This window comes from Nanorana parkeri, unplaced genomic scaffold, assembly GCF_000935625.1.
Source record: "Nanorana parkeri isolate BGI_ZX_2015 unplaced genomic scaffold, ASM93562v1 scaffold3031, whole genome shotgun sequence".
Taxonomy (NCBI): Eukaryota; Metazoa; Chordata; class Amphibia; order Anura; family Dicroglossidae; genus Nanorana; species Nanorana parkeri.
This window is the reverse complement of record NW_017309299.1, coordinates 3615-3998: the sequence shown is the minus strand read 5'-3', so window position 1 is coordinate 3998 and position 384 is coordinate 3615.

The following is a 384-nucleotide window of genomic DNA, read 5'->3' as shown; positions in this document are numbered from 1 at the left end:
GTCTTCTATCTGACCTCTGGCCTCCCCTTCCTCTTCTATCTGACCTCCGTCCTCCCCTTCAGTCTTCTATCTGACCTCCGTCCTCCCCTTCAGTCTTGCACAGTGGTCCCGGCTCCTCTCCTCTTCCTGCACACTGGGAGCTTCTCACAATGTGCACTAGAAGCTGCAGCAAGTCAGATAGAGCTCCGCCTCCTTTCCTGGCTGGAGGACATCCAACATCATCTAGTATTTCCTCCCCAGCCTGCTTGTCCCTGGCCCCTCCCTTTTCATCCATTGTCTGTGTGGTCTAGATATTGGAGAACACAGGGACACTGCAGGAGGTGTACCACAGGGGCGTCCCGAGGCCGGGTGTCACCCGATCTCCAGACCTGGCGCAACCCCCCC